This window comes from Manis pentadactyla, chromosome 7, assembly GCF_030020395.1.
Source record: "Manis pentadactyla isolate mManPen7 chromosome 7, mManPen7.hap1, whole genome shotgun sequence".
In the NCBI taxonomy this organism is placed as follows: domain Eukaryota; kingdom Metazoa; phylum Chordata; class Mammalia; order Pholidota; family Manidae; genus Manis; species Manis pentadactyla.
The window spans coordinates 81,996,617-82,024,083 of NC_080025.1; the positions used below are offsets into that span (position 1 = coordinate 81,996,617).

A 27,467-nucleotide genomic window follows, 5' to 3' on the forward strand; every position below is an offset into this window, starting at 1 on the left:
ATATTCCCTTGCCTGTTTCTAATTCCTAGCCACATTCACACCTCCAGTTAACTGCTTGATCTTTAAAACTTTCTGAATAACTTGGTCTCATTTTCAGTGCTGACAGCCTGCTTGGTCCTTGAAGGTTTGCATCAGCCTCCTCTCCAGCTCTAGGTTCCTGTTGTTTGTCTCTAATTTGCCGCAGAGTAACCCGAGTGGACAGAGCAGTCATTTTGAGCCATGTACCACTAGCATGCCTGTGTCTAGTAAGAAATAACAGAACTCACTATTGCAGATTGGATTTTTGAGCTACTCAGTGGAGGTGCCTGGTGGAAGTAATAAAAGAAAAAATAGTTTTAAACTCACATATTTCATATTAGCAAACTCCAGGAGATACATCACAGTCTATACTTATTAGATAATTTCCACAAAACTTTTTGTAAAACTTGCACTCTTCTTGCCCATGAGGCTTCCTGTGTGACTCACTGAAGATTTCAGTTTGTATTAAAGTTCTGCATACACTGAACGTGCAATAGCTGTTACTTGAATAAACTGTGTAAAGCACATGCTGTTTTTGTTCTCTATTATCAGGAATCTCATTGTTTGCTAGAAAAATCAACTGAAGAGCAGGCAGGTGTCTCTATACAAGATCTTAGCCAAGTGATTAGCCTTCTCCTTGAGGACACTTGGCTTTTTAAAGCAGTCTTGCTGCACAGAGATCACTGTTTCCCAACCGTGATGTGCATAAGAACAACTTCCCATGCAAATGAAAAGTGTAGATTTCTGGGACCTCATCCCTAACATTTTGGTTCAGTAGGTCCAGACATGGGCCTAGGCATCTGCATTTTGACAGCATCCAGTGTGATTCTGATACATGCGGTGTGAGGTCCACCCTTTAAGAAATACTAAATTAGTCTCTTGAGAAGGTGTTCAAGTGTTTCACGATGTTTGAGATGCTTTCTAGTTGAACCCCAAAATATCACTTAGGAGTTGTGATGATTTTCAGAAGCAGTTTTAATAAAGCATAACTTACACACTGTAAATTTCATGTTCTTCACTGGACAATCCAACAATGAGGTATTTCTAGCACACTTGTTGAGTTGTGAAACTGTTGTGATGATGATTCTTATCTCCTCTCTGTTATGCTGATTGGTGGCAACATGCAATAGGGCTTCTTATTTGGGAGGCAGAAAAAAGTGTTTTGGGAGGGCCAGAGAGTCAGAGGACCCAAGCCTGAGCCTTGGTTCCATGGCACAGTGGCCTGAGACCGAGGGCAAGGAGTTTCAATCACCTCATTTGTAAAATGGGGATAATATTAAATTAATACCTCTTCTATTGGGTTCTTGAGAAGATTAAAGGGGAAAAGGTGTTTGGAATATAATTTTTAAGTGTATCAAATTATTTAATTAATGACTACTTTGGGTGTTCAATTACTGGTCTAGGAAATGAAGATGCATAACTAAGACAGACAGACACCATCCCTGCTCTTCCTCAACAGATAGTTGGGGAAATGAGCATGGTCCTGTGAGGGCCCATACCAAAGAGCTTTGACTTCAGTGGGGGAAAGGGAACTGGGCAGGAAAATTTTATCCAAGGGGGTAATGTTTCAGAGCTGACAGATGAATAGCTAAGTGAGGGGATGGTGGTGCTAGGTTTCCAGATGAAGGGAATGTGGGATGAGTGGCAGAGGGCACATGGTACACTTGAAGGATGTGAACAAATGCTGGGGTAGCTGTAGGGCAAACCTCAAGGCTGAAGATGGAGATAGGGTGCAGGTGCCAGCCCTGCATGCTCTGCAGCCCACGTGAAGATTCAGGGCCTAATCCTTGAAAGGTGCTAAGTACATGCGCAGGTGTGTGTGACAGACCAGATCTGCATTTCCAGTGCCCACCTTGGGAGGATGAGTGAGGAGCTGCAGGAGGGCAGGGGAGGCCAGAAGGCCAACTGGGAAGCCACTGCAAGCATTTGGGTAAGAGACGATGGGTAAGGTGGTTGTGGCAGACCCAGAGCGATGCTGGTGTGTTTGAAACAGATTTAGGGGATGAAATTCATTGGAATTGGGTATTGATCATTTAGAGGGTGTAGAGAGTGGTGTCTGGATAACCCTTAGACTGCTGACTTGCATAATTGAATAGATGGTGGTTCATTCTCTGGGATATGGAACACTACAAGGACAAAGGGGAGATCATGAGTAAAGTACATGCAGAGCACTTAGACGGAGCCTGCTGGTCAATGAATGGTAGCCATCATGACGATGGTGATCTTTTAGGATGCCTTCAAGGCATCCTCGTGGTATCTTGAGCTGTAATGAGCTATGCAGATGTTGGTTATTACTATTATTTTGGTCATAAAACTTGGCAAGCAATATATTAATTCATGTTTTAATTTCTTTAACTTATACTTCAAAATCACTTGTAGCATTACTCTTTCCCTCAATGGTATAAAAGCAGGATTTTACTGTATTAAATTGGAGCCTGTGTTTCATAATCTTCCAAGTTTATTGATTGAAGTTGAAAGCTTCAACTAGATCATTCCTTAGAGCTCCTCTAGGGAGTGTTACATTAGAAAGATAACAGCAGGCCTGTAAATTAGTACAGTTTACCAAGCCACAAACATTTGTCACACTTTCCTCTCTTCACAAGAGAGGAGAAGGAAAATAAGCAGCGTTTCCTTAGTGCCTCCTGCCTCATGATTCATTTGGCATAAATCACTACCTGCCTTGTGGCTGGGCAGTTAGCTAATTTAAAGGCTGAATGAGAAAGCTCTGAAAACAGCCAGTGTTCTCCTGAAGTAGATGGCCAGTCAATAGGGGAAAAGGGGAATACGCTGACTAAGGATGAAATCAGGAACATTCCTTGAAAATAATCCTTATGCTTTGCCAGAACGATTTAAGCAGATCTCATATTGCCGTCATCTGGTGCCCATCCAGTGTTTTTGACTTCAACTTTAGGCAGTCCCAGTATGTCATTATTAAATCATGAGAGATATTTTTTCAGTGAAACTATACTCAGATAATTGTGACTTATTTTTATTTTTCCATTAGAAATTTAGTTCTCTCTACCTGTGGAAAAAAAAATTATAATTAGATGAATACTTGTATATTTACAGGTGTATTTCAAACCAACAGAAAAATCTAGGTGTTTTGGCTAACAAACTAAGATTGCTAAAGACATGTGGAGTGAGTTAGTGGTTCTTTGGTGTCTGATGTAGGTTAACATTCTGACTGCTTCATTAATTGTGTGCCATTGGCTGTGTTGAATTGCCTAAGCTTTGTTTTTCTCATCTGTAAAATAGAAATGATAATAATACTACCTCCCTCATAGGGTAATTGACTGAATTAAATGAGGCAAACAATATCTGTTGTATATATTGCAAAATGCTTGAACAGTGCCTATCACATAATAAGTCCCTTAGGTCAATTCAGGCTGCTATGACAGAATACTTTAGATTGGCTGCCTTATAAATAGCAGCAGTTTATTTCTCATGGTTCTGGAAGCTGGGAAGTCCAAGATCAAGATGCTGGCAGATTCAGTGTCTAGTGAGAGTCCACTTCCAGGATTATAGATGGCTGTCCTCTTCTGTGTCCTCACATAGAGGCAAGGATGCTCTCTGGGATCTCTTACAAGGGCACTAATTTAGTTCACCTAATCACATCCCAAAGTCATGGCCTAGTCACGTCCAAGGGCCACACCTCAAAATATGATCTTATTGGGGATTAGGTTTCAATACAGAGATTTTGAGGGAACACACACATTCAGCCAATGGCAATAAGCATTCATTTTGTGAGGGCTATACTTATTGCTAAAGAGATCCTTTTTAGCTCAGTACAGAGGCAGAGAATGTAAACATTTCTCCATCCTTGGGTGAGTATTATGGTTGAAGTATGAGCCAGACCAAAAGAAATTGCCCTTTACTTATGAGATCTTATATTTGCTCAGTATCTTTCTTCAAATGTCTAATGTCTAGAATGTGGATCCTGGAGGGCAGAGGCTTCACCTGTTTCTCTTTATAAGCCCTGGACCTGGCCCCCTGTGCTGTATAGAGGCAATCAACTGATGTTGCGCAAGTGAATACAGAATACAGTGATTTGTAGGCTTCTCCTAGGTCCTCAGGTCTCCATGGAAGCAACAAGTAGGGTCTTTACGAAGGAGAGGAATCAACCTGAGGCTAATAACAACCCATGGTCTCTTGGGGAGGTGGGGACATTAGGGAAAATGGGACTGAATCCATTGTAACACAATCCCAATAAGCAGTATTTGTGAAAACAACTCCATATTTGTGGATATTTCCTTATTTTCGATTCATCTGAAATAGGAATGAAATACCAAGAAACAAAAATTCCAGTGCTTTGCCTAATTTTGATATCTTTATTAAATGATATTACCCTTTAGTGCATGATGGCTGCATATTCTGTTTATCAGCCTCAGATGAGTGACAAAACTTACATATATTATTTAAAAATCAAAATGATTCCACAGGGTTGTTGAAAAATCCAAGTCATACTGATTTAATATTGCAAGGTGGAATTCATTTTGGGAGGCATTTTATATAATTTGAGTAGCTTAATTCCACATTAGGATTATGTTTCAGTGTCTAGGATAAACACCTTGCTCTGGAGCCATATGTTCATTTTCCAAAGACAGCGTCGGCTCGTGCCTGTCATTGAGAGCAATACCAGGATCTGTAGAGTGTCATTTCTTTCTTCCTTATTCTTTTCTTTCTCTGAGGACAGACAGCTGCACTTGCCTAGGGTCTGCAGTCATCAGTCAACCTGAGCAAATTGTTGGTGAGTCAGATTCTCCTCTCTGGTGGATTCTTTCTCCTCTGACTGTGTGTGGGGTTTGTGAGAGAGCCTGCAAGGGTCTGTGTTTCATTTGAGAGAGAGGAGGGTAGTAACAGCGGATGGGAAATTTAGGCATGATATGTCTACTTGATATGACCTGAGTTCCTTTGGTGTTTGGAACCACGAGCTTCACTAACACCAGTGAAGTAGGTGACACGTGTTCCAACAAAAGCTAAACCAATGTGGGGATGTCTGATGAAAGCCTTTGCGTAGTGAGAAGCAGGAAGTATGGAGATGGCATTTCATCGTGTAGTTGAGAATTAGCAAAGATCATTTTTCCTTAAAGCACCTGCTTAATGACAGCTTTCTAAAACTTCATCAGGAAAGAGTTAGTGGAATATCCTGAGCTATAAATCCTGCCTTGAAGGGTTGCACTTAGATGTTTACTGTTTCAGAGTCACTAGTTCTGAGCTAATGACAAACTTTAGGGTGGTGACTACAGACCCTGACATGCCATGTGCCAGGCCCCAAATAGTGCTCTGGCATATGGCTGGGAAAGTCAGTTGTACATGAGGGAGCCCAGCTGAGGGCCAGGTGGAGCTGAGATCCTGCTGTGACAGAGGGTATGCTGGGGAGGCAAGGAACATATGCTTGACATTTTGCCTATTTCTGGTGCTGCAGTGACTATTTATAAGTAACGATGAATGTAATCATAGTATTATTTGTAACTCCTAATGTTTATCACTGTACACAAATATTAAGTAAAACACTTACTCAAACATTATTTTATATAATTTTCACAACTACTCTGTGAGGTTAGTAGTATTGTTCTCATCTCACAGATGTTGAGGCTCAGAGAGGTTGAGACATTTCTCTATAGTGTCTTGGACCCAGGAACTATTTTTTTCAAATACTCTGCACATACAGTTGTAGCATAAGCTCCATTAAAAACATAGGGTCACAAAGAAAGGTACAGTATTTTTTATTTTGACGACTGAAGAGATATTACCTTTTAGTTTTACATAGGGTGAGATACATGGCAACAAAAGCATTGGAAAGCCTGCACCTTCTTGAGGAGTATATAAATATAAGCTCATGTAAAATATAGGGAGGTGTAACTTTAAAAGGTACTTAAATGTGCATATGTTTATATGTCTGTGTATTTACATATACCCACCATTAATATTTATTTTAATTATTCCGCTATAGGGTCAAAGGGAGGGAATAGCATATATTTATGGTAGTTCCTTGCTGGAGCTATAGTCTCTCTCAATAAACACTTCCTTTTTGGCTCCAACTCATTAAAGTTTGAACTTCTGAACTGTTTGACCGGAAGGTTCCATTTATTTTGTCACAAGATCTTGGGAAATAAATACCTGTCGTATGTGGTACTAGTCTGATCTTTGCTTCCTTGACCTTGGATCAATAAAGGATAGGCTGTAGTAGATGTTCTCAACTTTGCAAACAAACCTTATTTTAAATAGAACAATGGAGCTTGGCTTTAAGTGGAATCTGAAAAGAACTAGACTTGAATTATAATTACAGACAAGTCTTCTGAAGAAATAATGCATTATGTATAGCATGAAGAATCATTCTAACTCTTAATGATAACAGGCAAAATGGCGCATTAGGGATACCTCATCTATGAATCATTGATATATTGCCAGGCTTGCATTGGTAACTTTCTGGGTTAATTACTGGATAGTTTATCTCCTTTTCTGTTAAGGCCAAAAGCCTTCTGTTGGAAACTCCAGTCACAATTGTGTATTTCTTTCTTGAGTGTGGGAACCATGCTGCCTATGAATATTGTCCTGACCTTTGATTTCAGATTTCTTCTGCAAATGGCCTTGGCCAGCTCTGTCTGGCACCCTGCCCCTTTCCTTAGGTGTGAGGCCACTGTGTACAGTGTAGACTGATCACTCATTTGACCTGAGACCTTGAAATGTCTTCTTCATTCTATAAAGACTGGAGATGAGCAGGCTAATAGTGCAACAAAAGGAGAAGCTGAACATTGTACCCAAAGGATTTGAGGAAGACTTTCCATCTCCACCCTGACCGTCTGGCTCCAGAGAACTGGTGGGCTATACACCACTGGCACCAACATAATATAGTTAATAACAATTATTTCTGTTCTTGTGCTGAATTGGATTCTTAGCTTCAAATCCTCACAGCAGGTTTGTAGATCTTGCTAAAGATTCTGGCACAATTTCAGTCCTATTGTAGACAGCTTCAATAAGACATGGGCCAGGGGACTGATTTGAAGACATATTTTCTTTTATCAAGGTTGACTGAAAGAAAGTAGCCACCAGGAGGTTCTGACAACCCAGGAATGGGCAACCCTGGCCTGGCAGCTCTGGCCCTTGGCACCCAGCCAGGGCAGACACTAGAGATGAGTTTCACTACAGCTGCAGATGCCTGGGCTCAAGATGCCTAATCCAGAGCTTGACAGCTGCCAAACTAGCCCCCTGAGAGCGCAAATGAGTTGGCTCTTCTTAAGGAGATGGCAGGAGGAACCAGAGGGATTGATGTGGCTCCTCTCCAAATACAGCATTAAAGGGAAGCCAAGAGAACATTACATTGCAATTTCCTCTGTATTTTAAGAAGCACAGAAATCATACAATAATCCTAACCCAATACCTGGAGGAGGTTGTGAGCTAAATCCTATATATTTTTGTGATTCTTTTTGGTCTCAAAGCATTCATTCATTCAGTCAGTTGACAAACATTTATTAAATGCCCACTACATGGTCAGGCAGCAGGAATACAGAAGTTCAATAAAGTATAGTAACTTACCTTAAGGGAGTGGTCTTCAAACTTTTTGAACACAGGCCACTTAGGAGGGGCTAAAGACTCTGCCTCACCAATCCCATCCAATTCTCCTTTCCAGTGGTGGAAAATTTGGAGGGTGAGTATGAGTAATTTACTAAAGGATTAGCAATATACGTGGTTCATATTTGAATCATAATGCCTAGTGTACTAATGTAAAAACTATAGGTTAAAATAGTTTTGATGCCAAAATCCATTTCTTCACACTATAGGATTAACCAAGTAATCCAAAATTCATGATGATGGAGTTAAATTAATAGTAATTTTACTAATTGTAACAAAGGCAAACCCATCTAACTTATAGTACTGATAATGTGCTGGTAATAGTGTTCTTCTTTCAAGTGAAAAATTCCATCTATTTGCTTGTGTATATGTAGAGGAGTTTTGTAAGGTTGACCAACATTGCACAGCAGCCAGACTTCTCGGTGGCAACTGTATTAGAATTCTAAGCATGCTCTCAAAAACACTAATTTTCATTTGCAAATACTAAGTATAGAAACTTATGGCATACTTGGTACTCTACTGGTTGGTAGCCCTTAGTGATTCATTAAGATGAAGGTGTATAGTATTGACCTTTATTATTCCTAAGGACCTGGAAAAAAGTGTTCTTTATGGATGTGTACACAGTGTGAAAATTGCTACAATGGAGATATGCATGTAGGAGATACGCAATGTATCGTGGAAGGAGGAAAAAGTGCCTAGTGGCTTAAATAATGAGGGAAAGTTTCTTGGGATTGGTGCCCTTTGACTTGGGATGTAAATATGGCATAGAGAATTTTTAAAAATTAAGTTATCATGATAAACAATCTTATAAAGGTTTCACATGAGCAACATTGTGGTTATCACATTCACTCATATTATCAAGTCCCGACCCCACCCCATTGCAGTCACTGTCCATCAGCATAGTAAGATACTATAGAGTCACTACTTGTCCTCTTTCTGTGCTATACTGCCTTCCCCGTGACCCCCTACATTATGTGTGCCAATCATAATGCCCCTTAATCCTCTTCTCCCTCCCTTCCTCCCCACCCCCCCATCTCCTTCCCTTTGGTAACTGCTAGTCCCTTCTTGGAGTCTGTGAGTCTGCTGTTCTTTTGTTCCTTCAGTTTTGCTTCATTGTTATATGCCACAAATGACTGAAATCATTTGGTACTTGTCTTTCTTTGCCTGGCTTATTTCACTGAGCATAATACCCTCTGGCTCCATCCATGTTGTTGCAAATGGTAGGATTTGTTTTCTTATGGCTGAATAATATTCCATTGTGTATATGTACCACATCTTCTTTATCCATTCACCTACTGATGGACACTTAGGTTGCTTCCATATCTTGGCTATTGTAAAGAGTGCTGCAATAAACATAGGGGTGCATATGTCTTTTTGAATCAGGGATCTTGTTTTCTTCAGGTAAATTCCTTGAAGTGGAATTCCTGGGTCAAACGGTACTTCTATTTGTAGTTTTTTGAGGAATCTCCATATTGCCTTTCACAATGGTTGAACTAATTTACATTCCCACCAACAGCATAGGAGGGCAGCATAGGAACTTTACAGGGGGATGAGGACACTGGAAGGGCATTCTAAGTGAAACAAACAATGTACAGGGATATGAAGTAATAGAATGATTATAGGTTCTTAGGCCCTAATCTACAGTTTTGAAATCCCAAATGCTTTAAAACCTGAATATTTTTCTGAACTCATATGACAACAAAACTGATCTGAAATGATGTGAGGCTACATGTAGTTTCTATTTATCTCCATTAGTGTTCATATTCACATACTCAGTTGCAGAAATATCAATGTGTTGATTATGTTCGGGAGGGTTACATAACAGATGCATACACCATAATACTTTCATAAAATCTAAAGGCTACTGAATTCTAAAACACATCTGACCCTGAGGGTTTCAGGTAAGGGACTGTACACCTGCGGGCAGCTATAGGCATTTCATTATGGTTTGACTGGGACATTCGGAGGTGAGGTGCAAGACAGGATAAAAAAGGCAGGGCAGGGTCATGTGAACCCTGAGTCCCCGTGAGCTCACCACGGGGCATTTTGTGGAGAGCTGCATCTTGCCAGACTTGCCTGGTACTTGCTCCATGTGCTAGTTTCCTAGGACTGCTGTGACAAAGTACCAAATACAGAGTTTAAACAGAAATCTATTGTCGTACAGTCCTGGAGCTAGATGTATAAAAACAAGAGTTGGCAGGGTCGATCCCCAGCAAGGGCTGTGAGGGAGAATGTGTTCCAGCCTCTCTCCTTGGCCCAGAGATGGCCGTCTCCTCCCCACGTCTCTTCGCAGTCTTCCCTCTGTGTGTCTGCATGTGCCAAGCTTTGTCCTTTTTGTGAGGACACCAGGGATAGTAGATTAGAGCTCACCCTAATGACTTCATCTTAACAAATTCCATCTGTGAAAACCTATTTCCAAATAAAGTCACTTTCTGAGGTACTGAGGGTTAGAACTTCAACATATGAACTTTGGGGGTACACAATTCTAACCAGTAACCCTTCACATCTTGTTCTCAATTCCTTCTGTTTTACTTGAGTCAGATATAGCTGTTGCATCCCCTCTTTTCTCCCCTGTTCTCCTAATAGCTACTCTTCCTCCTCAAGCATTTATTAAGCTTTTGATATTCACAAAACCTGTGAGTTAATTACTATTATCTTCCTTTTTAAGGTTGACCCAGAAAAGTCCAGTAACATTCCTACTGTTACAAAATAAATAATAGACCTGGGTTTCAGTCCTAGGCTTTTTCTACCTCTATAGACAAGCTTTGGGTTTTTGCCTGATATGCTGGAAAATGGTTAAACCAAAAAGGGGGAAACCATCCCCCAGACTACCTAAGGATGGTATATAAAACGTCATTTTCCCTCCTTTGCTGCTTACATCATGACTGTGGATTCTTGAAAGTTTTAGTGTGCATGTGTCAGTTAGCTAGATCCTACCATCTCTTTGGTGTTTACACTGTCCTCTCTGATCCACACAAGCACTCTGCAGGGCAGCCTGTCAAGGTTTCCAGTTCCACACTGTTCTGTTTCACCAGATGAATGTCTGCCTCCCTCTACCTCCTACCTCTCTGCTCACCCCACCTTCCTACAAGTCAGTGGTTCAAATGAGATGACCTAACACAGATTGCATACCCTAAAGGAAGTTTACATACCTGTCCTATTTTCCAAATGTTTTGTGGTCAGTTTGACTCACATGGCCCATATGTCTTCTGTCTCACACAGAAGCAGCTGCATACTTAATATCTCTTCTCCCTTTCCAAAGAGCATTGGAATAAACAGAGCATTGCAGCAGATGCTGTGTGCATGTGCTTGTACACATGTGCACACCCACATGCAAGGAGATAGTGCAAGAGTGAGAAAGAGGAGGATGGTTTGTGGTTTACAAAACACTTGCCAGCTAAAAGGACCTTTTCACTAGTTTCTGATCTAGCCAGGATGAAAATATTTCCCTTGAGGAATAGTTTTGAGTGAGGCAAAAAATCTGCATTTCTGGGCAGATGTGTGTCTAGGTGGGAGGTGGGATAAATAAGAGAACAGTTCTGCAGAACTCCCACTAGTCTGTGTGATTTCTGCTTCATCATCATCAATTAATATTTTTTGAGTGATAGACCACAGGGCACATGGCACTGTATGCTGTTGCAAATGCTAATATTTTATTTCCTGCCACTGGATTCCTGGAGAGTTGCTACATTTCACAGCTAAATGTTGGCTACTTGAACAGTTGGTTGAATGGACTCTTTCATCTACTGTTTATAAAATTACCTCACAGTCTGGAATCAAGAGAAAGCTTTTATGAGTATATACAATTTTTAGCTGATTATCACAAAGAGGAAGAGGAATGTATACACTGCGGTAAAAACTAGCTTTCTTTTTCCACTGAACATATAGTAATAACACAACTCATGAACTCTGTATTACTTTTTACCAAGTCATAGATAAGCCTGAATACATATTTGGAATCCTTACTAAGAAACATGTTCACTGCAGGTGCAATCATCTTCCCCATTCAACAGTTGGGAGAACTGAGACACTGAGCATTTTAATGACATAAACAAACTCACACATGGATCTGGCGAAACAGTACCTCCAGGCCAGGACAAACTGCATGAAATATAAATTTCTCCTTGTTGGTGTCTATGGGTTACTTGTTACTCTGTAGTCACATCTTCATCTAAATCTTCCTCCCCCTGCCCCAGCCCCCTCAACCACTCATTTGCTCACGCACACAACACCTGGTCCTCTTGGCAAGCTGGACTCTTCACACCCTTCTGCCTTAGTCGTGTATTTTCCTGCTACCAAACCTTTGCTTTTATTGTTTTCTCATCTGTAGTACCATATGCTATTGCCCAAGTTCTACTTGCTGAAATCTTGAGCATCTTTAAGGAGCTCTCAAATCCTAGCAGTTCTCAAGGCCTTTTTACATACCCCTTCCTACCCATCATTAATAAGCTCTTCTTTTTCCCTCTTCTACCATTACATGCATTTGGATAATTTATTTAACCCTCCCCACCCCATCTCTCGTGCTCGGTCTGCTTGGGATTTGCTTACCAGTGAGTGGCTGTCTCATGTCACTGCCCGAGTACTCTCCTGGATCGAAGGCATTAGGATGGGCAGCCAGTCATATCAATCAAGAACATTTCTCACTTGTCCACTGTGAAGTAACAAAACAAACACAGATCAGAGAGTGTGACAGGGAGCCTCAGAGGACTGCTTAATGCTGTTTTTTGTTGATTAGGAATTAAACTGTTTTGTATGAAGTATCATTTGAAAGTATTCAGAAATATCTTGATCCTGCTGAGATTTTTATTAAGTTGACCAATAAAGTAATGTTTTTTTTCGTTAAGGAAAGTATTTGCCCAAAGTGGCAGAGTTGGCTGAAAGATTTGCTTTATCCAAGTTCTTCTTTCCCTTATATAATGTCCAAGTATATAAGTACATGAGGTAGAGCTCTAGAGCCTTCTGAGTTTGGACTTATAGTGAGAAGTAGGAGAGAGACAAGGAGAATGAGTCTTTTGTCACTTATTCTCACTCATATGGGTTTATTAAAGCTCTTTATTAAACAAAGCCCTGAATAATTGCAGAGAAGTCCAATACCCAGGGTACAGAATGGTACATGGAAAAGAAAGCAGGTATTTTCCTGTCATGATCCTATGTTTGGCCACCTTAGGGTTTGTTTTCTTTAACCCTTTATGGTTAAATCAGATAGGATTAAACATTCAATATCTAAGGAAGCATGCATGAATTAACATACTATAAATAAACATTAATTGATTGATGGGATCATTCAATTCACAAATATTTACTAAGCACGTACTTTGTGCAGGCATAATGTGAGATACCAGGAATACAATAGTGAAGAAGATAGAGGTAGCATTTGCCCTAGCTGAGTTTTAGACTAGTGTGTATAACAGCAGTTTACAGTGAGCAACAGTGAAGTGTGACCAGATTGTTACAGGGGAATGACAGGGTGTTGCAGGGGCATGGAGAGTGACCTCACCCAGATGTGGGGGCTAAAAGGAACACTCATCTGTAAATTGGCAACTGAAACTAAGTAGGAGTGAATTGGTCAGAATGAGGAGAAGAGAGTTGCAAAAGCAGAGGGGAGGATGGGTATGAAGGCCTGGGATGAAAGTGGATGAGAGAGAATGCGGCATGTATGGAGGTCAAGGTGGCTTGGGAGCCAGGGGATCACAGTTCAGTACTGCCCAGCTGTGGGGTTTGTTTCTGAGGGCGCCCACGTCCCAGAGAGAGGGGAGAGGGGTGGAGCCTGGAGTAGTCTTTGCACAGTAGCTTGTACATGTACTGCTTAAGATCTGACTCTGAGTGTGAAGCAGACAGATACACAAAGACAAAGGAGGTGCTCTGATTGTTCCTCTTTAAAAAGAGCATATGGCACTGCGATACTGAGCCCTCCCAGCAGAGATCTCTACCCACATTTGTGCCTGGACTTCTGTTTATAGGCATCCTACAGCAGGACTCAGAGAGCGGGGAGAATAATAATATTGATTTTCCTTATACTCTACCAGGGACATTTACATGGCAATTCTTTGAGAAAATGTAAAACATGCGCTGGGGAGAGGGCTCTGGAGATGGTCCTTGACGTCTCTGAACAACTGGTAGGAGTGAACAGAGCTGCCTGGGACTGTATTTTTTGTAAACAAAACTGTATTGAAGGTATCACATATGTTTGATGCCCTAAAGCAGTTTCTTTCCATCGCTGTAGTATTTGTCAAACATGTAGATAAAAGGTAGGTAGAAATAGCAATGCTTATGTGCTGGATTTTAGTAGTTAGGTTAAATTTTACTGAATTTTAGTAGTTTAGATTTTATGAGCCTAAAGTATACCCTCATCGAGATTATGACACTGTACTTTGTGCACAGTTGGTATGCAAAAATGCTATTGGATTGAAGTTGAGGTTTGAATATACCACTGAAGACTAGAGATCTTATAGATTTTAAGGAAAACCCCAGATAAATTTTCTCCCATATGAAAAACAATTTCTTTACTTCTTTTGCATTATCCCTAGTACTGAGCTGGATACTAGATGTGCAGTATTTGTTGACATGTTGAGGAAGCATTGTCCTAATTAAGAAAGGAAAAGGAATGTGTCTTCATCATCAACAACACAGTTATTATGATGTTTCACTTTTTCCAAGGTGTTTTCCTATGTACCTGTCCTAACTTCCATCAGTTACCAAAAAAGAGGAAAGAATATAGATAGTAAAAATAGAGTAGAATTTGTAAAATAGACATTTATCTTCTAGCTCTAAGTAGGTCTTTCTAGTCTGGATTTTGCAGTCAGACAAGTTTATGCTTAGATCTGATTTTCACTGGGAGGAATATGGGACATGGTCTTAAATTCTTTGTGTTTCCTTTCCCAGGTCCTCCCACCTCTTGACCATTGTTTTCTTTCAAAATGGAAATAATACTAATTCCATAGGATTTTGTGATGATACAATGAGATGTGTATTTTTACACAAAGCATGTGGCAGAAGGCCTGCCCAGAGGTGTTGTTTAATTGTTATATGTCTCCCCTTTTCATTGCCCTTTCCATTGCTCTGAAGATCCAAGCTTCTTAGCAGTGTGCCTCAGCCTCATTAGCATAATCTATTTATTCTGAATTATTTATTATTTTGCCAGGGACAGACACAAGTTCATATTTGTATACTCTGTAATACAAGTTTTCTTAAATAAATTGTCGAGAAAATTTTAAGAAGTGTTAAATACATTCAAAAATACTTTTTAAAATGGTGAAGCAAATGACACAGACATTCCTTTAAGCTGCTCCCCTGTACATAGATAGTCCCAATAAGGTTGATTAAATATTACATATTCTGAAGTTCGCTAGCTGAAATCAGAGTGGCTTTGCCTTATTCGATTTAATAGCAACCTTTCCCAACGTTACAAATGTTATTTTGTTTTTAGCAGTGAATACATTTAAACTGAGAACACATTTGAATTCAGGGATTTCAAGGAGAGAAAAGGAACTAATTACAAAGGAAGAGTTATAATATGGAACAAGCACATTCACTGCTTTTTTCTATGGAATTGAATTGTCAATACTCCTCTCTTGAGAAATTGCAAAACAGCATTCTTTTCCTCCGCTTTCTTCTCTTTTTTCCCCCCTATCTTTCATATTTGTGTGTATTACTTGAAAGCCAGGTATGGGCTAAAGGATGTTGCAGTGAAAAAAACAAGAAAAAGGCAAACAAAAGCTTATTGATTTTCACTGTTTGTTAAGATGAAAAAAAATACATTGGTATACATGTGGACAGGTAGTTGCATACAAACTAACATATAAGTTGAAATGGAAAAGTTTATGAGACAATATCATCTAAAAATGCTCCATGGCCTACTATCAAGTAGCTATAGATAAATGTGCTATTGTTACTTTCCTGTGTTCATGATAATGTTCATCAATGATTATTTACATGAAGATAAACACTATATTTTTTATTATATAAAAAGGATGGGGGTATAGACCCCAAATTTAAATTGACAAATCTGGATTGAAAAGTTGCTTGACCATACGGTGTCATGAAACTGGAATAATCTTCCAGTCTTTCATGATCTGGATGAGGTTCTCAGAAAACCCATTACAGTGATCCATCCTTTCCTGCCAGTAGCTCAATAACCTAAAATAAAGACTTTTTTTGCAAGTCACTGTCTGACTTTTCTAGGCAATTCAACAATTTCTTTTTAAGGAAGAAAAAAAGTAGCATTTGTTTTCCTTCAAAGCATTTTTGTTCTATGATTGAGATGACATGGTTTTTGGACTGCTCCCTGCAGGAGGAGAAGCCAGACAGAAGGCAGCTTTCTCTCAGCTCTGGCAATTATAACAAACTCATAAAACCCCAGGTAAATGGGAACTCTTTAAACATTCGCAGATATAAATCCGACACAGTAGGAAAGTGACCCGAAGGGAAGTGCTTATTGATCCATTTTCCCCCAAAGCTGTCAGTGACGAATGCACATCATCTAATTTAATAGAAACAGCTCCAAGCCTGCAACCTTGCAGGTACTCTCCCTGGCTTTTCTTGGGTGGCTGTTTGACTATGACCAAGAAACTTAACCTTTTGAGGTATCATTTTCCCCATCTGTTAATGGATAACAGTGTCTCAGCTCTGAGCCTTTCTTTCTACCCAGGGCAGCTCAGGAAACTGTGCTGTTGTGTTGTGTTGTATCATAAACATATTTCTTGCCAGGTTTTGTCACTTCATTTTCTTCTCAGCAGGGTCTTGTCCATCACTGTTGATTTCATTCTGTCTAGAGTACAAAGCAGCGGAGGGGGAAGTTTTGAAGTTGTGGCATTCACATGTAGTTGATTGAGACAGCTGAAAGAAATTCTGACATCCCTGCCACAGTCATTTGTCTGGTAGGCTGCACTTGTTCTGCAGCTAGAAAATGGGGCAAAGAGCTATGGAGGAGACATAACTTGATCAGAGATGATGTTTTTCCCTGCCAGTCTTCAGGTTTAATCCATCAATAAATACTTTCTAAGGTGATTCTATTATACATAAGGCAAATTCCAGGAACTTGGGCAGAATCCCAGCAGTATGTGTGCTGAGTGCCTTGCACCCAGGGACCCTAGAGAACTCAGGCAAGCCAAACCCCTGCTGAACGCCTCAAGTGCAGTTGACTTCCAGTTGACGTGGCTGATGTCCCTGCCTGTGTGGGAGACATGATGTGAACTTCCCATGCTAGGGAACATTAGGGCTCACACGTATCCAGTTCTGTTCTTTTGGAACATGTGGGAATTCTCTACTTCCCAGCCCCCTCTTTGGTGGGGGAGCTATGGGATTAGTCCTAGCTGACTGCATGTTAGTGGGTTGGGGATGGGTGTCACTCCAGGAGTGGGGCCCTGAAGAACTGATAAAGCTGCCTCCGTACTTTCTCTCCCCACCCCACCAACACCCTGTGCTATTGTTGAGGGTCAGGTGTTGAGATGGCAGGATCCCAAGATGGAGGAGGGCTGAGTCCTTGAATGGTGGGCAGACTAATAAGCCTCATTGGACTCTATGTGAGTGAAAAAATACATTTAAAGGGTTACACAGTTAAGATATGGGGTTTCTTTTTTAGGCACCACAGTATAGTCTACCCTCTTCTGCCTAATGGAATGTCAAACAAAAGAATTGAATTACAGTATGAAACAACAACAGTGTTGTAAGATAAATTCTAACCAAAATGAGCAGGCAATGAGAGGCAACAAAAGGCCAGGCAGTTTATTTGAGCGTAATCCTGGGCAAGGTTCACCAGTCTGCAGAGACACAGGCTGGAGAAGTCACATCCAACCAGACAGGTGGGGAGTTTTTATAAGAACAGGGAAGGGAGGGGGGAGTGGGCCGTGCCAGGGGTATGTCGGGAATTTTTACTGGCTCAGGGTTGGGTGATGGATATCCAGAGGTCTCCTCCTTCCGGATGGAGGGGGTCTGTATCCAGGGTTTGTCGGCATGTCATGGGACTGGAATCCAGGAAGAGCTGTCCGTTCCTTATATGGCACAGAGCTATTTGGTGCTGTCTTTGTTCCACTTGCACCATCCTCGCTTTCCTCCCTCTGGTACCTCCAACCTTACATTCCAGCCTTTTGGTCATAATGGGCGACAACTCGATCTGGCTACTTCCAGCTGACAAGGGGCGTCGTAGGGGGGGTGTTAAGGCTGGTTGACGGCCGGAGGAGGCTCAGTCGGGAGGGGTGAGTATTTGTGCAGTGACAGTTTATTGACCTTTATGTGTGATATTTCTATTATGCGCTGTTGAAGGAACCTGCAAACGCATGGGCCAATAAAACAGATCGCTGTAACAGGGCCCAGGAGAGGCACCAACCAGGCCATAATAGGGGATTGAAACCAGCTGTATGGATTATTACCTGATATGCCGGTTCCTTGGAGTTCCCTTTTTAGTTCTTGTAGTTTTTGAACATTTTGCTCCACGAGTCCCAACTCATTGATATAGTAACAACATTGTTCCCGGAGGAATAGACAGGTCCCTCCCTTCTCTGCAGTAAGGAGATCTAAAGCCCGGTGGTTTTGGAGAGTTACCTGGGCCAAGGAGGTGACTTGCCTCTGGAGGGATGCCAGAAAGGCTGCAGATGCCTGGATGGCTGCCTCAAGCCACCATTCCAGTTTTTCTAGGGCCATAATACTATAACCCAGGGCACTAGCACTCACTCCCATGGCCAGAATGGAGGAAGTGAGGGAGATCCCTGCCACTAAAGGCAGGAGGACTGCTCTCTTGTGATGGGAATCCAAGGCCCAGGGGTTGGCGAACTCAGCTCCCCTGTACAGAGTCAGCCTAGGGACCAGGGTGATGAGCAGGCAAGAAGCATTTGCAAAGTTGGTTTTGTATAAGGTCCCATTGCACCACAGGAAGGTGCCTGGTGGGGAACAGAGAAGGGAAGGCTGCTTATAGTGATGTCTCAAGGTCACATTTGCTTCAGGTGTCTCAAATAATGGTACCTCCCTGATAAGTTTGGGCTTTGAGAGAGGGCCTGGAGGGCAAGGCAGGTTCTCTCTTGGTGGTGCCTGAACTGCTACCACAGGGGCTTCTATAAGGGAAGTGCAGAGGAAGCATTGAGTCAAGGAAATATTGGGGAGGGTGTGCTGGAATAAATCCAGCCCCTCCTGTAGGAGACTTAACCAAGAAAAGGGAAGGGTCCTAGCGTTTTGTTGTATATGAGACTGTAGGTGGGTTTCCTGGGTTTTAATGGCCTGTTGCTCTTCTTAAAGATGTTTGGAGGTGTTTACCTCCAGGTATCAGCAAATCATGATGGTCTGGCAGGGGTATGCTTGAAAATTATTTAAGTAGACACCCCCTGTAATGCTCTCATTCCAACGATTATGTAAGGGGTCCTTGATGTTCAAATACCTCTTTGCCCGGGGTGCCCAGCATTGAAAAGTAAGCATATGGTGGCTATCACCCGGGCAGCCCTCTACCATCCAGTTTATGACACAGGAGGCCCAGGGGCACCCAAAATTTTCCTTGACCCACTGTGTTTTGCACTTTCCTGTTTGTTGAAAGGTGAAGTAGAGGGACATGTGGGTAGGTGTCTCCCCATCAGGGCACCAAACTCATTTAAGAGGGAGGGCAATTACAGACTGACAATTGTTAACCTCACAGAAGGCTGTCCCTATCGTCTCCTCCACCTGTCCATTTTTATTTTTTATGGTGTATCTTTGGGTGGCCTCAAATCGATACTTGATGGGAGGAGGTGAGGCCACTCCACTGTGTAGGAGGAGTAGGACAAGGAGCCCATTGGAGTTGGATCTGTAGAGGTCCAACTCATTCTGCTTGCCAAACATCATTGGGGGGAGGGGCTCTTTTTAGTCGGGAAATATGGTACCACGCAGGGTGTCCCAATAGTTTGGCAGTAGTGGGGGTGGTGAGGATTACAGTTTATGGTCCTGTCCAGTGAGGCTGGAGCGATCAAGGCTGGAATTCTCTTAAAAGTACCTCATCTCCTGGCTGAAGGATTGCTGCATCTTCTGGGTTGTTGGACGACATAGTTTGGGGTAGGAGCTGATTTGCGTGTTTCCTGAGATGTCTCAACAGTGAAAAGTAAGGAAGGTAGGAGGCCAAAGGAGGGAGGTAGTGGGCAGGCCTGTGTTCAGTAAGAAGGGCCTGCCATACATTAGCTCAAATGAGCTTAGTCCAGCCAGTCCTGGGGGGCAGCATGCAGTCGAGTGAGAGTGATGGGGAGAAGATTGGGTCACGAGAGCTTTACCTCTAGTGACAGCTTAGTTAGTTGGTCCTTTAAGAGACCGTTAGCCCTTTCAACTTTACCTGATGATTGGAGGTGATAGGGTATATGGAGGTTCCAGGTGATATTGAGAGCCTCGGCTGTTAGCTGAGTGACCCGGGAGATGAAGGCAGGTCCGTTATCGGTTTGGAGTGAAGTGGGGAGCCCGAAACGAGGAATGATGTGTTCCACCAGCACCTGCGCTACCACTGATGCAGTCTCTTGGTAGGAGGGGAAGGCCTCGATCCACCCTGAAAAGGTATCAGCCAGAACTAGTAAACACTGGAGCTTTTTATGCCTAGGTATATGGGTGAAATCGACCTGCCAGTCTTGTCCGGGGATCATTCCCCTCATCTGGTGGAGGGCCATCCGGATTTTCAGAGCACCTTGAGACAAGACGCAATGACAAGTAGTGCAGGTCTGGTGTACCTGATCTATTGCCTTGCGGAGACCATAAGGGGCAAATATGGGGGAGAGAAACTGGTGCATGGCTTCCAGCCCAATGTGTAGAAACTGATGAATTTTGGATATGATATCCCTGCCTTGGGCTTGAGGGAGGGCAATTCGTCCCCTGAGGTATATCCATCCCTGATCTCCCACTGCCTCCCCTTGATGTAGAAGCAGTTGCCATTCATCTTCGGGGTATTGGGGCAATAGAGAGGGGGAAAGAAACAGCACAGAGGGTTGGCTAGACCCAGACAGTTAGTTAACTTTTGGGCTGTTGTTTCTGCCAATGCATTACCCCTGGTTACTGGATTGTTTCCAGTCTGATGTCCCTTACAATGCACAATGGCCACCTCTTTGGGGTCCTGTAGGGCCTGTAGCAGTTGGCTGATAGCCCTGCCATTGATGATCGGGGTTCCCTTAGTGGTAAGGAAGCCCCTTTCCTTCCAAATTGCAGCATAAGTGTGTGCAGTTAGGAAGGCATATTTAGTCAGTATAAATTGTGGCCCTCTTCCCGGCTGCCAGCTGTAATGCCCAGGTAAGAGCCACTAATTTGGCTTTCTGGGAGGTGGTCCCAGATGGGAGTAGCTTTGCTTCTGTCACCTGCAACAGAGTCACCACTGCATAGGCCGCCCTTCACATCCCGTCACTCTCTTTCACCAAGCTTCCATCCACAATAAAAGTCAAATCAGGGTCCTTGAGGGGCACGTCCTGTAGGCCCTCTCTAGGTTTTCTAAGAGCCTCTACAATCTCCACACAGGAATGAGTGGGCTGATCCGCCTGATCACTGATGGGAAGCAAGGAGGCTAGGTTAAGGGGTGGAGAAACTTGTAGGGTTGGTTACCTGTGGATGTTCAATGAACAGAAGATGGAATTCCTGTAACCTTGAAGGACTCAAGGAGCCAGGGATTTATGACTCAAAAGATCCTGTAACCGGTGTGGGGAATACACAGTAATGGGCTGTTGGAGAGTTAATTTCAGGGCTTCTCGGGCCAGACTTCCCACAGCTGCCAGGGCTCAGAGGCAAGGCTGCCACCCCTTGGCAGTGGTATCTAACTGTTTGGAGAGAAAGGCAATGGGATGGTACCCCGGCCCTACTGGCTGTACTAGCACCCCGGTTGCCACCCCTGCCCTCTCTGCTGTATATAGGGTAAAGGGTTTAGTTAAATCAGGGAGCATCAATGTGGGGGATGAGACCAATGCATCCCGTAACTGACTGAAAGCAGAAGCTACTTCGGTGGATGAAGTTAGCGGCCCAGTAGGAGTCTCTGTGGCAGCTGCATAGAGCGGTCTGGCTAGAAGGGCAAAGTTAGGCACCCAGTGTCTGAAAAATCCTACTAATCCTAGAAAGGATAGTATCTCAGCTCCTGAAGTAGGTGGCAAGAGAGCTTTAATTGCAGCCACTCGGTCCGCTGTTAGGGCTGTAGTGGTGGGAGTTAGAGCCAGCCCGAGGTATGTAACCTGAGGTTGAGACAGCTGTGCTTTGGCAGGTGATACCCTGTATCCCATGTCTGCCAGGAAATTAAGAAGGGATGTGGTGCTTAGAACCGAGGTCTCCTTCGAGGGGCTGCAAAGTAAAAGATCATCCACATATTGGAGGAGAGTACTCCTGCCTGTTGAGAGTCACGAGAGGTCCTCTGCCAGGGCCTGTCCAAAAAGATGGGGGCTATCTCTGAAACCTTGAGGTAGAACTGTCCAGGTTAATTGTCTAGACCGACAGGTGTCAGGGTCTTCCCACATGAAGGCAAATAGCAGCTGCGAGTCTGAGTGGAGAGATATAGTGAAAAAGGAATCTTTAAGGTCCAGTACAGTAAAATGAGAGGTACAGGAAGGGACCTGAGACAGAAGAGTATATGGGTTAGGCACTACTGGGTGTAAGGGAATAACAGCCTCGTTAATTATTCGGAGGTCTTGAACAAGGCGATACGCTCCAGAAGGCTTTTTTACTGGCAAGATGGGAGTATTACATGGAGAGTTAGTCGGTACTAAAAGCCCCCGTGAGAGCAGACGATTAACAATAGGTTGTAGTCCCCTTTGGTGAGCCTGCGAAATAGGAAATAGATGCCAAGAAGGGAAGCGGGATGGGTCCTTAAGGCGTATTAAAACTGGGGTGTGGTGGGTTGCTACTACAGGGGTGGAGATGTCCCACATGACCCGACTGGATTAGCGGCAGTCCAGGGAGTTGGGAGACTCAGGTCTCCATCAACCAAAGCAATGAGGGATCTTCTGGCGTCCTGTAAGTGTTCAAAAGGTGGGAGGGAAATAGAGGCTCTCAACTTATAGAGAAAATCCTGTCCTAACAGAGGGGTAGGACAGGAAGGCATGACTAGAAAGGAATGGGTAAACGGGGTGCTTTGAAAGGTGCAGGCTACTGGGCCTGTCTCTAGAGGCCTGGAGAGGGTTCCCATGACCCCAACTACGGAGACCTTGGCAGGGTTCAAGGGCCCTTTAAAGGAGGGGAGAACAGAGTAGGTAGCCCCCGTGTTCACCAAGAAGGAGATGGGCTTACCCGCCACCCACAGCTTGGCCCTGGGCTCAGCAAGTGTGATCAGGGTGTCCGAGTCCAGGCGTCTTCGATCTTCAAGGATGCCCAGCAGGTCTGAAGGGTAGTTTTTCAAGGGTGTCTGCACCCCATGGGGCTCTGCCACCGGAGGAGGACTACCCCCTAGTCCTAGTGGACAGTGTACTTTCCAATGACCTCGCTTACTGCAGCTGGGGCATGGTTTAGTCGGTCTGTGTGGTTGGTTGGGGCACTTCCATGCCCAGTGCCCTTCTTTGCTGCACGGAAAGCAAGGGCCCAGAGGTTCGAGTCGATCTTCAGGGACACCCCGACGATTTCTATGAGCTGGCTGCAGAGCAGCTGTTATGGCGTGAATCTGTTCCGCCATTTGGGCAGTTGACCTCTCTTGCTCTCGTCCTCTTGGGCATGAAAAACATTAAATTCCATATCCACCAGGTCTCCTAGAGGGTTCTGGGGACCATCCTCAGCCTTTTTAAGCTTGGGCCTGATGGCAGGAGCCGACTGAGTTATAAAATGTATGGCCAGGAGAGAGGAACCTAACAGTGAGGCCAGGTCGATCTTAGTAAAATCCCTTAGGGTTTCCTTTAGGCACTTGAGGAATTCTGATGGGTTTTCATCAGGTTTCTGGGTACTCTCTCTAAGCTCATCATAACTGATGGCCTTTTGAGTGGTTGAGTTCATACCCGCCAACAAGTAGTGAACCATGTGATCTCGGCACGCCTCACCCTTGGGAGAATCATAATCCCACAGGGGTTCCTGTAGAGGAACAGCCTCCCTGCCCATAGATTCCTGTTCATCTGTGGCATGGACCTCATTGGCACAGTGCTGTGCTGCCGCTGTGACACGTCATATTCCTCCGGGGTTAGAGTGGATTGGAGGACTACATGTACATCGTGCCAGGTGAGCTTGTAAACTCGAGTGAGATATTTAAACTGTTTAGTGAACATTATAGGGTTGGAGGAGAAGGACCCCAATCGCTGTTACACTTGGGACAAGTCTGCCAGGGAAAAGGGAACATGAACTTGCACCACCCCTTCAGCTCCCGTCACCTCCCTCAGAGGAGCCATCACATGAGCCTGAGACCGCTGTGACTTAGAGCGGGTTACAGGAGGGCTAGACCATTTGGGTGCTAGCCGTGGCGAGTAGGACGGTGGTGGGTTTGAAGGAGGGGATGGAGGAGGTGACACTGGCAGTGGGGGATACAACCTGGGAATCGATGCAGAACTTGAAGGCTGGGGACCAGGATATGGGGGAGTTTTATCCGTTTTTTCCAAAGTAGAGTTGGCACCGGTGGAGCAAGATGGTGGCACGACTGGAAGAGAAGGGGAACAAGATGGCGGAGAGACTGGAAGAGAAGAGGAGTAAGATGGTGGAGAGACTGGAAGAGAAGGGGAGTCAGATGGTGGAGAGACCAGAAGAGAAGGGGTTCAAGATGGCGGAGAGACCAGAAGAGAAGGGGAGCAAGATGGACATTGAGGAAGGGAGCTGGCCCCCGCAGTGGGCCTGGAGGAGTGGGAAGGGGGGTAGCCAAGATCCTCCACTGAGTCTGTCAGAGAAGAGCCTCCCAGTAATAGGAGTGGTAGAGCTCGGTAGTCCTTGGTGGAGGCCTGGGCCAACAAAACTTGGGAAGGAGTACACTTAACACACAGATCTGGGTGGGCTCACAAAGTCCAAAAAGCCTGCACATATGGGGTTTCACCCCATTTTCCACTCCAGTGGCAATAATTAGTCAAGTCAGTGAGGAAGCCAAAATCAAAAGTTCCCTCAGGGGGCCAGCAAGATTGGTTGTCCAAGGGATACTGAGGCCAGGCCTGAGAGCAAAGGAAGACTAGCTTCCATTTGCGAACTTCCCGGGACAAATATAGAGTAGCTAAATTAGAAATGAGACACCGCAATGGGTCTGAGCCTCTGCTTTTGAGGGCTGGTTCCCCATGTCTGTGTCACTCCCTCCCAACTAATCCCGCTGAGAGGAGCACCCAGCGTCCCAAGCATGCCAAGTCAGGGGAGACGACCTGGGAGCTTGGGTGAGGGACGTCTCCCACACCACAGGGCCAGGGGCGGGTCGGATGCCCTCAGAGGATGGGCCAGATGCTCAGGGGCCGGATGCCCCAACCTGAACGTAGCTACAATTTCGAACGGACCAGGTGAAAAGGAGTTAGGAAGGGAAACAGACCGGGTGAAACTGAGGGACTCACCAGAAAATAGTCCATGCAGCAGAGAGCAGGCTGAGGTCCCGGGTCACGGAAGGAGGGGGCAGGGCTGCCAATGGCCAGTCGGGGCCCCGCGCTCACGCTCTGTCCCGGGTTTTGACACCAAATGTAACATAAATTCTAACCGAAATGAGCAGGTGTTGAGAGGCAACAAAAGGCCAAGCAGTTTATTTGAGCGCAATCCTGGAAGAGGTTCACCAGTCTGCACAGACACAGGCCAGAGAAGTCATGCCCAACCAGACAGGCAGGTAGTTTTTATAAGCACAGGTAAGGGAGGGGGAAGTGGGCCGCGCCAGGGGTATGTGTAAATTTTTATTGGCTCAGGGTCGGGTGATGGTCAGCCAGAGGTCTCCTCCTTCTAGATGGAGGGTGGTCTGCATCTGGGGTTTGTGGCAACTCACGGGACTGGAATCCAGGAAGAGCTGTCTGTTCCTTCCTTATATGGCACAGAGCTATTTGGTGCTGTCTTTGTTCTGCTTGCACTGTCCTCACTTTCCTCCCTCCGGTACTTCCGACCTTACAAGTGTTAAGTGTCACCAGGAGATATAAGAATAATCACTAAATGAGAAGGTAAGGTCAGTGAGTTTCCTTAAGCACAGGAAGGGATGCTCAGGGTGCGTGGAAGTCTGGAGGGTATGGATGATTTGGGTATGTTGGAGACCGGGACAGGAGGAAAGATGTTCTGCGAAGATGGTTGTATGACACTGTGCTCCAGGACTTGCACAGCTGCGTGGGAGATCCTCAGTGTAGTACCCCGGCACTGCTGCCTTGAAAGGAAACCAGAGTTCTCACCTTGAAAATTAGAAACTTAAGCCTCCATGCCAATAGCTAGTTATTGTTCTTAGTTAAGAGGCTGTTTCAAAATGAGGGCTGCAATGTCTAACATTCAGGGTAGAGTATCAGAGTCTATTATTTGGAGGAGAACAAGTCACGTTATAATTGAACAAAGACATAAGGACTTCTGGGCAACAGGAGACCATTCTTGTTGAAATCAAAGTGACCAGTGTGAGTATAGCTCTATCCCGTGGTCCTACTCTCTGCTGGGCTAGCTTTCCAGAGGTGTGCAGTTTTGACAGCTCCAGTAGACTTCCCTTGCACAGAGTTAAGGCCTGTAAATCAGTTGGTTCATACAATTGAATGTGATGAGTAGTTATGCCACAATGTTGCTAAAAGTCTCACAGAAAATGTATCTAATTTATTTTATGTCATTAATATTGTTTTATTGAATATACATTACTGATTTTATAGAGCAGACAATTCTTTGAGAGAGATGTTCAGAATTTGTATCAGCTCCAGCACCACTCTTTTAAAGCACAGAAGATGCTGGTGAGGGACTTAAAATGCAAGTTGGCATTTTGTGATTGTTAATTTTATTCCATTGTCATTTAAATTCATTTCCTCCTAGGTTACAGAAAACGAATTTTCCTATTTAAAGGCTGAATTTCCAGCTCAAATCTGGTATCCTCAGCCTATGTCTTCCGTAAATGGCCAAAGTGGCACTGGCTGTTGCTTTCCACCTGGGTCCAGGTCCGGTGTGCACCCATCCCTCTGACAGTGAGTGTGATCCTACTGGGCCTCCAGCTCAAATGCCTGGAGCCTCTGCAGAGCCTGCTGGGCATGTGTGGGACATCCCCTTGGAGAGGGTTATAGTGCAGTATGGGGCCTTGGCTTCCGGGGCAGGCAGACAGGCTGATGGACCTGGATTTCAATCTCGCCTCTCACATGTTAGCTGTGGGCAAATCCAGTTACTTCTGCTAGCTGAGTTTCCTCATCTGTAAAGTTAGAATAATGCAGGGATAGTAGCTGTGAGGATTATAAGACATGATGACTTTCCTGTAAAAGATAACAGGCACTCAGGAGGATTATTGCAGATGAACTAACTGCCCGTGCTGGCAAGGTGCTGGGCCAGGACTTCGGGGGCTGCGCTGGGCCTGATTCAATGTCCATCTTGAGCCTTCTTCTTCTGGAGTTAAGGTAGAGAGCTTATTGCTGCCTCTGCCCATGGTGCCTGGTAAAGGAACACTCGAAATTCCCTAACACCAGGAAATGTTGCTAATTGGACCTTTGTGGTAGCTGCTTCTTAAGCCAGGGTCCTCCCAACCAAGGTGCACCTGTATGAAAATCCCCAGAGTGGTTTTTTAAACCCCAGGATTGTATGAAAATAAGCTACTGATTTGATAAATATGACTATACACTTGCCCTTCAATGAGAATTAAGTACAATTTGCTCTATACTGGCATTTCCAAAACTGTGTGCCAGGAAATATTCTCTCAGGTGGTCTAAGTGCTTTTAGAAGGGAAAATAAGATTTTAAGGATTAAATATATCTGGGGAACCTTGAGTTAAATTATTTTTTTCTTTTAGTTTTAGTATTCCTCAGAGTTTTTGTATTCAATTTGTACCATGACTCTCTAGAAGACTGTATATAGAGGAGAAATGCAATAAATATTTGTTTCATGAATGAATG

The 27,467-nt window shown here is 43.9% G+C and overlaps 1 protein-coding gene across 2 annotated transcripts in view; it reads left to right on the top strand.

Annotated features, from left to right (window-relative positions):
* Positions 1–27,467, top strand: part of NXPH1 (neurexophilin 1) — a 274,107-nt gene that overhangs the window by 67,536 nt on the left and 179,104 nt on the right. The gene's annotated exons all lie outside the window — the stretch shown is intronic.